The 15,113-nt window shown below is 42.6% G+C and overlaps 1 long non-coding RNA gene across 1 annotated transcript; it reads left to right on the plus strand.

The window, feature by feature from the left end:
- The first annotated feature begins 10,775 nt into the window (after window positions 1-10,775).
- LOC144100946 (uncharacterized) lies at window positions 10,776-14,770 on the plus strand. Its single transcript, XR_013307901.1, has 4 exons — window positions 10,776-10,825; window positions 11,441-11,479; window positions 13,224-13,259; window positions 14,696-14,770. It is a non-coding gene; the product is annotated as an uncharacterized LOC144100946 (long non-coding RNA).
- Window positions 14,771-15,113: the final 343 nt, after the last annotated feature.

Below are 15,113 nucleotides of genomic sequence, written 5' to 3' on the forward strand. Positions count from 1 at the left end.
TTTGACCAGTTCTTTAAATCGGTAATCTATTAGGCTAGCTGCATCCCTGCGCAGTTCCAAGCGGCGACAATGGCAACCTTGCCGAGCTTCAAGTTGAATCGCGACTATAAATCGGTTAGCGGCAATAAAAAAAATACTCATAAATTCAATTTTCTCAGCAATTAATAGGTGTATGGCACGCAACAACAAATTACCCTAGCCTGATTGAGGCAGTATAATTGTTTTCAGCGAAAACAGAAAATATACAAGAGGTTAAAGAACAAGCACTTAGATCTGAAGCTTCGCTCGCCCTGACGCGGCGGCTGTCTGCATGTCGCAAACTTTCTCCTCCTCTTGAGACAGGTCGCCTTTGGTCCGCTTAACTTTATCACCATCTTCATAACCCTAACCGTTTTTGGTAAACACTTACATGATTAGCGAGAATTAGGTGACAAGGCCGGTGCGCCCCGCGGTAGCCACCGCAAGCGGCCAGTTCTTCAGCGATTGTTAGAAAAGCGGTTTCAGAATGCGTCTCGCGCCTTATTCTTATATTTGAGCACTGCCAGCACCCACCAGCATCGCGAGACACCATACGCAGCGATGAGGATGTTTATCCTCCAGTAACTTTCTTCGTTTCCTGAGACTTACATCCTAAGAGCACATCGCCGTTTTTTATGAGGAACCTTAGATTCTTTTGAATACGTATAGCAGTACAGAAAACTGCAAGTTCTTACGAAAAATAATATCTTAAATGGTTGATGGCTTTTCACTTGCTCATTAATTATTTGGCCATGTGTATGTTCCTCCGAAAAATGTTAACAAAACGTAATAAAGGAAAGGTAAACAGGAAAGGTAACCGCTAAAATATACTTTGGTTTGGGGCAGCGGGCAGAGTGCGTGATGCGAAAAAAGGAATAAACAAGTGTGCGCAGACAGCCGCTCAGTGCAGCCCAAGCTCATCAATTACGCAAATCAAGGGCAGCAAACGAAACAACGCCTTCGAAGGCCTTTCAGCCATTGCTAAATGTGTTTCGCATTTATCTTTACACTTGTGCTGTTAAAGGAGATAAAGAACACCCATTTCTTCCTTTTTCTACATTCCAGTTGGTTTGTTAACGCTTGGTACATTGCGAATCCTACGAAATGTGAATGTCAAGGAAATTTTTTCATTCCAGGTGGCTAAGGAAGCAGGCCGAAGTGACAGGATGACGGCGAGCAACAATACCTGTCATAGTCCCGAATATGCATGTTTTTTCTTGTCGCAAGCTACACAAAAAAGAAGAAACAGTCCCTACATTCAACGCGCAAGATTCTGAATGCAATGAAGTGCCACCAGCGTCGTTAGCAATACATACGTTCTTTTCAAATCCACATTGTCTTTTGTCTTGTTGTCAGCAATGCGCCCTGTTTTCAGTTTGTTTACGAACTCATTGAACCGTGCACCAGCGTTTCTCTCAATGCAAGTAATTAAGGGATCATCGGGGAGTGCAAGTTTGGAACATTAAAAAATGAAAAGCACCTCTTCGCGGTAGCTTAGTGGCTATGGCATAAATCTTCCGAGCCAAAACACGCGCGAACCAACACCGGCAGTGGCGGCGGCATTTTAAGGGAGGCGAAATTTTGCAGAGACCTTTACTACGGCACACCTTTCTTCCTTTCTTATTTCACACGCTCCTTTACATCTTCCCTTGCGGCGCGGATCTGGTGTCCACAGAGATATGTGAAACAGTTACTGCGTCATTTCTTTCCTCAAAACCAATTTTCAACTTTCAATTTTTTTCAAATGCTAATGCTCCAGTGTCGCGCGATTGTAATGCTTGGTAAGGAACCCCAAGTGGTCTAAATTCCTCCAGAGCGTCTTTCATAGTCCCGTGTCAGGTCGCTGCAGGTAACTTGCACACAGACAGAAAACTTTATTTAAACGAATGAATTCGAGATACGCAGGCCTCTGGGTCCTCTCAAGAACTAACTGATCTCAATAGCTCATGTTTCTAATGTCCATATCACTGGCAGCTCGGCCGGTGGCGATTGTCTGCACGGCCGGAAGCTCCGAGCCTCAGCGCCGTCTCCCAGTCTTCCCAGATCTTGGAACTCAAGGTCTAGTAATCTGTCTGTGGGTGTGTTGGGAGAAGCCGTAGCGAGACTTTGTATGCCTTGCTGATCAAGACGTACAATTTCAGTTGTAGGTATGATAGTTGTATTTATAGATAGTTGTAGATATGCGGCAGTGCATACAGCACGCGTTAAGCTGTAGAGGGGGCTTAGAAACAACCGATGCAGCTCCTTGTAGCAACTTTTCTTGTACGTGGACCTTTTTTGCTAAATTTAAGGAACTCCCTAAAATACAAAAAAAAGATGTTATTGCGCTCGTTAACTACCATACTGCAGTGGTTCCAAGCGCGTAAAGAGTGAACGATGCGAGCGCGCTGACTGCCTCGAACTGAGCGGCGCACGCCGCTCTAACCGTCTTGAAAATGCGTCAGCACATTCTTCCTGGATTTCGAAAGCACGAGCCGTGACCTCGAGATAAGCATAGGCAGTCGATCGGCAGCTAACACAGACGGTGCTAGACACTGTTTCCCTTTTCCAGCCCGCCGAATTCAGCGGCGGCCACTCACATGGGTGCGTTTCACTCGCACAAAACACGGCTGGGAGCGCTTGAATATGGTAGCGCGTGAGCAGAATCAGGAACTATAAGGCTATCATTGGAGCTGTCGGAGAGTGGCGTTGCCTATACTGGGAAGATAGTGGCGAGGGCGGTTCTTCGTAGTATCAGATTTGCCAATACTTTTCCCCATCTGGGACCGAAGTGGCTGCTATAAGCAGTCATGCTAATTTCACCGCGTTGCCGCCGGGCAAGTGTGGCGCCAGTGTCATGGCCAATTTCGCCGATGCGAAGTTCCATGTGGGCTGATGCATAGAAATGAGCCAAGACAAGTGGAGCTAGCAGGGCAGTTAGTTTTCAGAAGGCGCTAGCTTGGTCTTGCACCGAACAGAATGTACGTCCTTCTTCAGAAGCGTAGTACTATGACGCGGAATGTATGAAAAGTTCCGAATGAACAGGGTGTATATACGAGCGCAGTTCAATGAATCAGCAAAGGAAGTCCAAGAAATACAAGAACGCCAGAGTTTTTACGACTGGGACTGCCGGTTAAAGAACACCAGGGGCTCGAAAATATTCTGGAGTCCCTGATACAGTGTCTCGCCCAGCCAATGTGCAACTTTGGTGCGTTAAATATACACCATAAAATTAACACAGCAGTTCAGCCCAGCCTTTCAGTACTACGTACAAACGTCAACATATTACACTCTCAATGCGCACTACCTTACGGCCAAGCGCACTATGTGCATGTGCCATGTGGACCTTGTACCAGTTACTTCAGACGCCATTCCCCAACACTGATTGCGGCCATCATTTTCTGCTTAACTTTCATAACGAGACTTTGAGTGCGTAATACGCGTATTTTCCGGGGCTGTCTTCCCGAAATTACGATTTCGTTTCACTTGGCTTGCCTTATGTTTGGGCTGCTGTGCGTCGCGAGCCACTTCTAGAGTGCTGTCGTGAACAGGTGTCTGAATGGGGACTCTTGTGGGCTGCTGAAGCAATTCGAGAGTTAATAACCAATCCGACTGTTTGCAGAAAAAGAGATCTGGTACAAAAAAGATTTCGCATAAAACGAAACAGAATGTCAACGTCATTCTTAACACGGAAATTAGAGGGTGCAGAGGAGGTCCTGATAGATGGGAAAATTAAACGGTTTACCTCTGTGCTGCGACTCGAATGATGGCGTTGCTGCCATGGCAGCAAGTGAATTCCAACGGACACTGTGTGCAGCTCTACACACATTTTTATATTGATAACACTTTGTTTTTTCGCTATTCATAGCGGCAGAAAACATTTCTATTACGACAAAGATATGGTTTTCTTAAAAAAATAATTTTTACTGTCTCATTGTTTAGCCTCATTATGTCACGACCGGAAAGTATCCTGGAATCAGAGCTAGGAAGCAAATCGAGGTGTAGCTCATCCTCAGCGATTCGCCTGGCGTATTGATCTTACCGCTGCTGCAGCTTGTTCGCGGAAACAACGAGTAATTTTAATGCCAATACTTCATAGTTTATGGTGTTTAATACTTTAAAAAACATTTGCTTCCAGCGGATGTAGCTATAAGTCATTAGTAGGCAGTTATATTTTTATTCAGAAAAACGTAAAGTTCTTCTCTGTGCCTCTTTATTTTCTGCCTTGCGGAACGATCCTTACAAGACACGTAAGAAGCCTTTAGTACCATAAGCTAAAACCTGAACGACTGTTATTTTAGCCCCGTGATCGGCACTTCATGTTTGAAAGATTGTTTTGGGGCTGAGTCCCTGACTCAAGTTATTAGCAGCTCGGGAATCAAGAGGAACAATCTAATTCGTTTTCGGCGAGAAGCTACATTTCAGTAAAGTTCAAGAAATGGTAGGGAGCCACTTGAAAGATTTTTAAAACTCATCAGCTGCGTAATGTATTTTTTTTGCGTATAATACAAGCACCAGAGATTCGATTCAAATTTGTCAAGAACCGAACAAACACTGCAGCCGCAATTGGTGAACACGAATTGCAAAAAACTCCCCGCGCTATGCAATGTCAGAACACGTTAGAAAGCATGAGCTGGTCGCAATTAATCTTCTACCCTCCACTACGGCGTCCATCATAGACAATGAGCAGCTTAGAAACGTGGAACCCCATATATCCAATAACCTTCCCGGTTACACGCCCTATTCAATACAAACTTTATCGGCTGTATTTTTGTATTTAAGGTAACACTTTCTGCACGTAATTTTTAAAAAATCCTTCCTGTTTGGCTTAACCCTTCTAATTTAATACAACGTTTTGGCAGACTAGTGAGCTAAGCATCCTGTATGGAAAAGCGCGAACACAGACAAGCACAAGTCTGTTTCCTCGTCTCTGTTATCGCCTGTGTTCTCGCTGTACGATACAAGGCTTTAAGAGAAAAATTTATGACGCGATCATGTGTTGCGCTTAGGTACCATAGCTGATATGCATGTATTCTAGGAGCACTCTCTGTATAAAGACGTGCACAGGTGTTTATACGCTGAAACAGGCTGTTCAGGACTGCTGATTCTCTACAGCAAGACACAGATCCTAAATACGTTATTTGCACTATGTAAACCACGGCCACAATACCCTGGCTTCCACTTTCGTTACAGGTGTGCTGTTTTAGTATGCTGTTATATGGAAATGTTGGTCTAATACAGTTGGAATTGATTGCAATCACAGCCAGATTCATCTAATTATCAGCGTGGCAGAAGGAAAGACCCAATTGCTAGGTGCGCCGTAGTAGGGTACGCTAGCCGCTACATGTGCCCTTGCCAGCTCTTCGCTACGGATAATTTGTCAAAACTACGAATAACTCCTGAAATGCTCGTTACGTGCATTCCCGCCAACAACTGCTGAGCGCCTTGTTTTCTAATGATTTTGTTTATTTTCCTACTGATATTATTGGCCGGTGGCCGTTGCAGCATTCTTCCAAGATTTAATGTGGAGATAGTAACGCTGCTCTATTCAAAAAAAAAGATCAAACAAACAATAAACTAGAACTGACATAACTATAAACTAAGCAACAGCCTATAAAAATATATATGAAGGCGTCGTGATTTTTTCACAGATAGTAGAAGAAACAACAAAACACAAAGTTGTTCAATTAGACAACTCCTCATCAGTACTGTATTAGTTACGTAATCCGGCACAAAGCATGATGTTAAGTTAATTTTGGATTGAAATTTGTTTACTGTGTCTCCTGCTATTTCATGTGGCAGCGAGTTTCACTCGACTCCAGACACACACCATATGTTTACAAACTTAGGACGCGCTCGCTGACACCGCAGCTGACTTGGGGTGGCAATAGTGTAAGCGACCGCAGGAATACACGGAAGCAAACGTTTTCAAAGTAGTTTTTTGCTTTCATATTGCAGCTATAATGTCCTTTCTTTGGGAAGAAGAACCAGGCTCATACTACAAAAAACAGTAAAAGCACGAATTTTAAATTTGAAAGCGAAGTATTTTTAGAATGCAGCGTTCCGTGCTCGTGGGGGGTGATTCCCGGTTGAGGACATGCCACGGGAGCACGGCTAATTGAAACAGATGTAAGCAATAGATTCAGAAATAGTTTTCTTGTCTTCAAATGTACCCATGGAAGCGGCTCTTTGTTAAGCGTTGGCGGGCGCTTTGAAGGAGAGTGTGACAAAGCTTGCGGGATTATTTCTAAATTATCGTTTTTTAAAATGGAACGATAAGTGTGTCTTGTCAAGCCGGACATATCCCGATAAGGCGCTGTATCCGTTGGGTGTGTACCCGAATCGTGCAAGCTTCTCGGGCAAACTGACATACTCCCACAAACGCTGAGTCTGCTCACTGAAACTGTCGTTTTAACTAGCCAGCCCAGACAATTTTACCTGAATAAAGTGGTCATCGAATGTCATGGGAAGCGCACGAAAGAGAAATACGAACTATAGGAGACGGCGCCGCAAACGTTACCCCCCCCCGACGCCTCCGGCTCCGCCGTGCGCCAGCGCCACCTATGTGTGTAGTAACGGTTTTAGTCGTCTGCATCCGTGCACGGTTCGTTTATCGTCCTGTCTCAAGACTCTCTTTAATGAAACCATGCATTTTTTGAACGGCAGTATTTGTGAGGTAACAAAGCGTGTCGTGCCTAAATGCCAGCCTACACACGAAGCTTGCGCCATGAGAGGCAACACCCAGCGAAGAGAGTGCCATTTCGGAGTGTTTGCTGCTTCATAGCAATATTATCGTGGCGTTTTAAAAATATAGCTTCGAAATGACGAAGCATGCTTAGTCACACTCTTCTTCAAAGCACTCGCCAACTGATAACCAACAGTCGCCTGAATGGGTACTTAATGAAACCAGAAAGTATTTTTGAAATTTTTGCTTAGAGGCATTTCAATGGGTCGCGCTCCTGCCCTGTACCCCAACCGCGAACCACACCCACGCGCGCATAATGCGGTGTTTAATAATACGTCGCCTTGGAAATTACAATTTATAGACTGACAATCTGTTCTAGGATGCACTAGGTTATTCTTCGCGAAGGGACGACATCGCCGGACCACTGTGATATCAGAACAGTACTTTGGAAACATAGGCTTACATGTATTCGTAAAGGAGCTATCCCAATTTACTCTCCCCAGGTTTCCCACCCGGCGACATCCACGCCACCGCATCATGGTTTATTCGTAGAACAGTGTGGGCATATAGTTCTTGCCGAAGCTATAGCTCTTGCGGTGAGCTATAACTCTTGCAGGCATATAGCTCTTGCGGTAAGTGTACATCGACCCGTGTACGGTGTTTGCTTCAGAGATGTATGGTGAAGCCATCACAAATACCCCGAAGGCCCAAATGGTGCCTGAAGGTGAGGACAATGACTTTGCATCTTTTCAGGCTGACGTGGGTTGAATTTGTCTTCGTGACTACTTGATACTGTAAAAGAACAACGCTTACTGCAATGACAGGTTTAATATTTCACTATGTTGGAAATCCAAACTGGCACACTGATTTCGACGGCACGTGTATGTCCGAAAACACGCGTTATCTAAATGCGTTTATTGTTTTAGGAAATTGCCGTATGTCGGAAACTGAACGACGCACGCGCATATCGAAAGGTCCATTTTATACTTGACCCCTTATGAATAACGGCCTTCTCATATCCGGAACACTCAGACGCCACTACTAGTGCTCCTGAGACAGGAAGCACCGATGCACCCCGTTTTTCTACCGCATAAGGCTGCTTGCTTTTCATATCAAATGTCTCGGTAGTGAAATCAACATCCCGGATGCCACGGTCATCCGAATAAAATACGCTTGTCACAGAGAGGAAGTCAGTATCCTCGGAGGTAGCAGCCACAGATGTGGCCTGCAATAAACAAATCGGGTTCAATCTACTACAGCGGGACTCATGCCGTGTCTTATCGCCCGCAGCAGACTATAAACCAATGTTGAGTTATTTAGAGCCGATGCAGGTCGTGTGCCTTCCTCCGTCCCTCTTTTCTGTTTTAATTTTTTTTCAGGAACTCTCTCAACGACACGTGCTGTAGGCAGAAAAAATGTATCCTCCTCCCAAGCCAGATAAATACTCATGGCGATAGACCGCATTTACTGCACTCTTCTGAGTCCCTGAGAGAGATCGCATCGCAAGTGGACAATCTTTCATCATGGCTCCCGTAATCCTTGTCCTGGCCCTGCTGATGCCCGCTGCTCTGGCGACGAACACCAATCGTAAGGCTCCTCTTTGCGAATAACGTAATCCCAGCTTCACCTTCTAGCCTCCGGCACTTAGGCCCTTGTGATGTATATCCTGCTTTCATTGTTCTTTCTCTTTCCTAGCGGCCACATCATTCACAGTTCTGTCCGTCGCGATTGCTCTTTTATTTTTGCATGCTACTCTGTGAGCCAGTGGTGTCTAAAGAGGTAATAAGGACTGCTTTTTAGAGGACTCTTAGAAACCGTTCGCCTCTAAGAGAGCAATTATTAAGCAACGATTGTCATTAGGGTACGTCAGATTGGTGGGCTTCTATGCTCAGTGCCGTCAATTATCCAGGACTTTTCCAAATGGTTTGAGCTTCTCATCGGCTTGGTCGGTGCTCGGCTTCTCTTCAGCGAAGTGCAGGTAAAAATGCATCGCTATCCTGCAGGACAATCATGGTAATCATGGCGCCTTTTGTACAAGCCACTCCATCGCCTTAAATATTAAACGTCTTCATCAACTCTCTTAGAGCCGCCACATGGGGTACAAGCCCCGGTTAGTCTACCAGAGACTGTTTGGAGCACGGATATGTTGCAGTTAGCGCTATTTCGGCTCTGTTTGTCTCTGTGTCTCGCGATTCGTGTTTTCGTGGACTAGTTTGCAGGAAAATTCCAAGTGCAGTAAATCACGAAAACTAACGAAAATTAACGTTGTCGCGTCTGCCAACTTTCACCAAACTGTTTCTCACTGTCGTTGCTTTTCGTTATTGTTGTCTTTGAACGTTTTATTGGAGACAGCAGAAGCGAATTATCTTTCTGTCGCCTTTTATTCTGGATGCAGTTATACACTTATTTTTAAATATAAAGATGGACGCTTCGTGCCAAACAATAAAATTTGCTTATTTTACTCATTTAGTATATACTACTAGTCGGAGTTATTACTCTTCAAGCCGCTTCGTTGAAGAGCCAACGTTAAAAGGGCTGGCAGAATTTTTTTTCTGCTGTCGTTTTTCCAAATGATGCCTATGACATTAGGAAACTTGAATCACACCTATGTAATTCGCTAGAGTTTAATAAATAGCTATTTTAATTTATCTAGCTGTGTAAATTATATTTCAGTTTCAGGTTTACGAACTTCTCTTCGACGCCATAAGTAAATATGAGATCACAAGTGGCGTACAAAAGTCGCAATATAATCGTTACTTTGTCATTTTATTAACTGCATTCCTTTAGTTATCAACTGTTTCAGAAGCAGGGTTGGCATAGACTGGAAAAAGAGCTATTGCAGTGGAGTTTTTGTGTGCCTACGTGATGTGATATTCACGTGTGACGTCGCAACTATTTTTCAGATCAGAAAGCAACACCGAAACTGCGTAGGAAAGCATTTCAAGTATAGATCATTTACAAAGCTTAAATGCACAGCAAAAAATGTGGCAACTCTACTCCTTCATGAAAATGTTTGTGGCGCAACATACCATCTTCTACAAAAACACAACGAAAGCCCAATTTATGAACATTCATGCACAGGAAGCAAACCAGACACAAAATGAAATAATCAAAACGGGCAGGCTTTCTAATTATCACCATAAAACATCACGCCGTTTGGCATGAAAATGGCCTGGAGTAATAAAAAGAAAGTAATTAAATACACCAAATTAAATGCTTTAGTCTCGCACATACACTAGAAGATGTAGTAAATTAGATTTATTTCTCTGTCTAATAACTTTTACACACTCATCGAGATCTGCACAGGACAGGAAATTAGCGGACTTGTTAATACAGAATCGAGACGTATTCAGCGGGTTTACAGAACAAATGCTCAAATGCAGGAGCATAAACAGAAAATTTTATGCACCACTCCTTTATGCCGCCGACACAAGGCGTAGTTCAGATGACCCGAGGGATACAAAAAAAAATGTGTTATAGCTTGGAAAAGAACCAATTAACACTCTACGGGGCAGCAAATTATGGCCACATCGCGCCCAAATACATGCGCTTCCGGGAAGGTCGCAGGCAAAGTAACCTCTCCAGGCCACGTAACTCATTGAAATAGTCAAAATTTGTTCGGCCGCCGCGACAAGAAAATCCACCACATGGAAACAGTTAAAAAGTTAACTGTTGAATATTTGTCAACCATCCTGCTAGATAGTATTTCTTAGGTGTAAGCCGATTCACTGCACCACTGACAATGTTATGCCGAAAAAAGTGCGCTTCTAACTCTAAACGCCCGACTTTAAAAATTGTATAAAATTTTAGGTGAAACGCCCTGTATATAATGGAACCGACAAAGCCGAAACATGCTCAGCAGGTTATACTCTTAGACAACATGCGCATCGATTTCATGTAATAACTTTCTCATAATGCTATTTTGTGAGTGCAGACAATATTGTTATCAGCAAGTAGATTCATGTTGCTTTATCGTGAAGCTGACTACGCGTTTTTCTTCGGGTTAAACCCGCGTTTTTACTCTTGGATGAGCTATGCCAGCAGTAGTTATCGTAACATATGTAAAGTGACATGCACGTTGTTTCCATTCCAGCCCCTAAGTGCCTGAATGCAACTCTGCCGAACATCTTGAATCTTGAAACGGTGAATGCAACTTCATCATTATCGTTGCTACTATAATAGAGCGCAGCTGAGTACCAAGGATGTTAAACTGTAATATGCTCCTAATACGATCCATTGAAAGCTAGAATTCTTTTTCTACTAAACGTCCTGAAGATAACATAGCCATTGCTTCGGCTATAAATTTTATGAAACAATCAGGATTGCCACCTGGTCTCCAGATATACCTTCGAATTGAATTTTTCAAATTAGGGCCTTCCGCGTGGCCTCCTCCTTTGCTTATTATTTCGTCGTCACTGAAGCGGAAACTAGCTAAGCAGGCATGTATTATGCAATGTCAGTTTGGCAGATATGCATACCAAAAATGTCTCGGAAATTGATAGTTGGTTTTCAAATATTAGAAATTGAATGCACAGATAATTTCTCAATTATATTTGAAGAACTGCAAAGTTCGAAAACTGCTAAATGAGGAACTTGAAGTTTCTTGGAAGTTAAATGTACACCAGTGGTTGTCAGTCAAAAGGCTTGATTGCTTTTTTTTACTCTTCCGGCTACAGAGAATACAACATTGAAATGTAGTGCCTTTAGAATAATCTTTTACAAAATTAAGTGTTAATTCCTGAATGACTTTAATTTCAGTGCCTTGGGACTTCTCTGGAGCTCTGCACAAACACCGTGGTAAGCGCCATTTCGCCATGCATATACACGTATGGAGCACATGCGTAAGCATAGAGTCCATCCTAATGCACAAAAAGTATCGGCGGTGTGGGAAAAGGGTGTCATCTATGCTAAAGCAGGATAACAAGGGCAGGAAAGCGAACAGGTAAGTCAGCAAAAAGGATTAAGCACGCGAAAGCATTCGTGCTGCTCGTAGCCACTCCATCGTGCAGGCTTGAGGTTTCCTGGAAGCCCTAAAACACTTGAGTGTTTAGGGACTTGTGGTACCGGAGCTCGTCTGAGAGTATTCTCTGCTACAAAACCCTAAAACAAATCGGACATCCACGCGGTCAGGTTTAAAGCGCTGTGGCTGTTTGTCTAAGGAGAACTGAATGTCTATGTAGAAGCTAACGTAATCCCTAGCGCTTAATACTCATACTCACATCCGTCTTGCAACTGAGCGCATTTTCTTAGCGTAGTGCCTTGACTTATTGCCTCGGTAATTACTGCTTCGAGTTTGTGTATTCGTTTATTTTGGAGATGTAGTTTCGCGCAGCTTCAATTTTGTGTTTTTCTTATGCGCAATGTCCACCAGTTAATCAGTCCAAAACACTGCAATGTTTTTGTGTCATGAGGGCATAATATAATACGCATGAAAACCACTCTACCATGTTCCTTAGATAGTTTGTAATGATTGTTCATGCCCAAAGCCGCCTATGCGGGGCATATCATTTTTCCTGCGACCCGAGAAGCAACCAGGTTTATCTCCAATGATCGGAGTGGCGAGCAATTCCTATATTTTTGAGATTTTTCTGAGTTTCTTTTGGCGCCTTGTCTCGAATGTTGTAGGTAAACTTTAAATCAGCGGAGCCGTGAGCGTAGCGATTCTGCCCTTCGACTGCATTCAAGCAGGTTTGTTGCCATTATCGCGGTCGCCGATTGTTTCATTCTTTGTGAGCGCAGCTTAACCCAATGACATCTTTGGTGTACTATGCTAACAGTTACGGGCAACCGAAGAGCGATTTGACGGAACACGCGAACAAACCGGGCTCTTGATGTCCAGAAGGCTTTTAAACTCTTAAAATACTTAATAATAATACTTAAATTAATCTAACGCTTAAAGAAGATTACTTATAAAGCAGCAGATAAATCAACCATTCGGAGGTCGTGGGTTCCGTTCCCACCGGCGGCATGGTTGTTTTTCCTGCTGCTTTATAAGTAATCTTCATTATGGGACAGATTAATTTAAGTATTATTATCCCACTGATTAGCTGTGCACATTAAAAGAACATTCCCCTATGCACTTTGGTTACTGTTTGCTTCCTTCATAAGTGTGTATATATATATATATATATATATATATATATATATATATATATATATATATATATATATATATATATATATATATATATATATATATATATATATATATATATATATATATATATATATATTTAATTAACAGATTAATACACACTACAAATATTACACTACAAATTTAAAAAAGTTAATCTCCTGTGCGCCTTCGTTTCCGTGACTGTTGGCTTCCTATATATATATATATATATATATATATATATATATATATATATATATATATATATATATATATATATATATATATATATATATATATATATATATATATATATATATATAAAAGTGAAACAACGAACTGAAATAGAATGTTGAAAAATGAATAAGGCTCCACGATCGCATTGCTGTAACCATTTTTTTCTTTGCATCTTGTTTTGCGGTGCAGGAGGACATTGTGGCGGCCCTATGCAAGATTGTGCAGGTGAGTACACATTTTCAGTCCGCCTCAAAATTTGTGCAGTGGAAGTGAGTTTGCTCAGCATTGGAAGCGATTCGCAGTTACGCACTGTTGACAGAAGCTTTTCGCATTGTCAGTGTGAAAAACGCAGCAAAATGAGGTCGCAATCAAAACCACTGTCCCGAGCATTGCTGAAAAAAATTATTTGTTAGCCGTCGACTGAGCTGTGGAGCTACAGGCGTGCTTTCCTACCTAAAGGCGCAGCAAAATCATTGCTAAAAGCGGCCTGTCTGCTTATTCGCCCTTGTGTAAAGTTGCATTGTCTAGAATGGTATGCATGAAAGTGACATCGGCACACACCGTTCAATTTTGCTTCGCCATCACTTGCAACGAGGTTAGGGCACTGAAATATTTTGAAGGTTGGTAATGCTGCTAAAATGTGGCAAAACAACAAAAAATTATAGCTTATACATCGAGCAAGAAACAAGCAGCGAAGTTAATGAGTCTTCACTGTCGCAAGTTGTGCTCAAGTCATCGAGAGAGGAGCTCAACAAATGCAATACCGAGGAGTGCTCCAGCAGCTTATGACATAGCAAACTTGCACAAACATCAAATATAAGCCCATGATCACTAAGCCCGTGCTTAACATTGAGCTTTGCGCAAGTTTGCTTCGTCGTAAAGCGCAGGAACAGTGAAGAAGATGCCGCCGCGCACCCTAGCTAAAGAATTGGCTGGCGGCACGGTGCATTGAAGTCGTTGAAAGGTATAAAATGCAATTTCTTTATTTTCATTGCGTTGCGTTGCTCATAAAACGTTTCTTATAAGTCTTTGGCGCAGTGGCATAAAAGTGCTTGCGTAGAGGAAAATATCCTTTTTAAACAAAACTGAGCGCAGCTATGACGTCGCGAATAATACAAGCAAAGCATCAAAATCATTTTGCAAAAATTACAGAGCCGAAAAGAAATCCTAGGTTTTTTTTTTCTTCCAATAAGCGTGGAGAAGATGCAAAGAGGCAGGAATTATTTCCACGAGTGCATGGAGGTTGGTAGAATAACTCACAACCTATATAATAAGATGGGCAAACTTTCTTATTCATTTTCGCAGAACAAGAAACGAAACAAGAAATTACAAACTGAAAAATAACGACTAGACCTCACTGTCCTATAGAATAACATGCCTCACTCTAGAAACATTGCAGTTTTTCTCAACAACTTGCAGCTGATGCATGTGATGAGGCCGGTACAGAATTAAAAGTAGGGGTCAGGCTGCACACATCAGCGATGTGCATCAGCAGCTGCTTCTGTGCTGACGCCCGCAATACCTAATGACTGAAATTGCTTCGGATAAAGAGAGGAACTGGTGTTTGCCGGTAATGCTTGCAGCAACTGCTCAACTGTTCATGATGACATTCTTTGGATGAGCCCACTGTCTGTAAATGAGAAATTCTTGTTGCTTCGCAGTGCCTGATATCAGCCCTTCTTGAACTCAATGCTGTGGGTGCGGTGTCTGCCTTGCTGGATATTATCGAACTCGTCCTCGCCCTCTTAGGCCTGGGTGAGTCTAAAAAGCATAACACTGGATAACATTTCAACAGGCGTTTTAGGGCGTGCCCCTTATCAAGCATATATGTCTTTCTTCCTGTTATTAACTTCTCTAAGGCCGAAATGAATGTGGCCCCAGTTTTGGGATGTGCAGTCAAAACTTTGGGAACTTAATCTATATTTCCGCTGAGCTTAGTGAGTGTTTGACAGATTTTTGTTCAGCATAACATTTACAACAACCACCAAAGATTTCTTTCGCAATTTTGGCAGGAGTGAACGGTTATAAAAGTAGAATAAATTATCCGCTTCTGTTAACAATGAAAGTTCATTCAAGAGC

Source organism: Amblyomma americanum, chromosome 8 (genome assembly GCF_052857255.1).
Source record: "Amblyomma americanum isolate KBUSLIRL-KWMA chromosome 8, ASM5285725v1, whole genome shotgun sequence".
Classification (NCBI taxonomy): Eukaryota; Metazoa; Arthropoda; class Arachnida; order Ixodida; family Ixodidae; genus Amblyomma; species Amblyomma americanum.